Source organism: Octodon degus, unplaced genomic scaffold (genome assembly GCF_000260255.1).
Source record: "Octodon degus isolate 3935 unplaced genomic scaffold, OctDeg1.0 scaffold00027, whole genome shotgun sequence".
In the NCBI taxonomy this organism is placed as follows: domain Eukaryota; kingdom Metazoa; phylum Chordata; class Mammalia; order Rodentia; family Octodontidae; genus Octodon; species Octodon degus.
Window position 1 is genome coordinate 1,207,976 of NW_004524603.1, and position 605 is coordinate 1,208,580.

Genomic DNA, 605 nt, shown 5'->3' on the forward strand with positions numbered 1-605 from the left:
TGTAGTTAATAAATAAATAAACAAACAAACAAACACAACTTCAGGGGGCTGGCTCAGTAGAATAAATGCTTGTCTGGCAAGCACAAGGGTCTGAGTTCAATCCCTAGATCCACCAAAAAAAAAAAAAAAAAAAAAAAAAACAACTTCAGATGTGCTACCTGGTGAAATTAATATTAACTTAGCCAGAAAGCTCCTTTGAGAAGCGTTCCACATCCAGACATTAACACAATCTGTCTTCCAAAGTATGTCTGCAGATCCGAAAGTCCACAACATAGGCACATGGTCATTGACAAACCACACACAGAATGTATCTGTGGAAGAAGTGTCCTTGGTCATCGGGCAGTAAACATTAAACATAACGCCCTTACCTTTCCCCACTGCCCATACTTCCCCAGCCAGCCTGGCAGGTCACTGCAACAAAGCTAAGTTATCTGCCAGAGCACAGACCAGCATGCCAGGACCCTGCCACCAGCCACCTGTTCTGTAACCACTGTGGAAATGGAGTTTGCCAACACTGGCTTTAAGGACAGGGAGCACAGCTCGGCAGCAGTCTGCCAGCATGTGAGGGCCTGGGCTGAGTTCCTGCACCAAAGCAGGGGACAAGC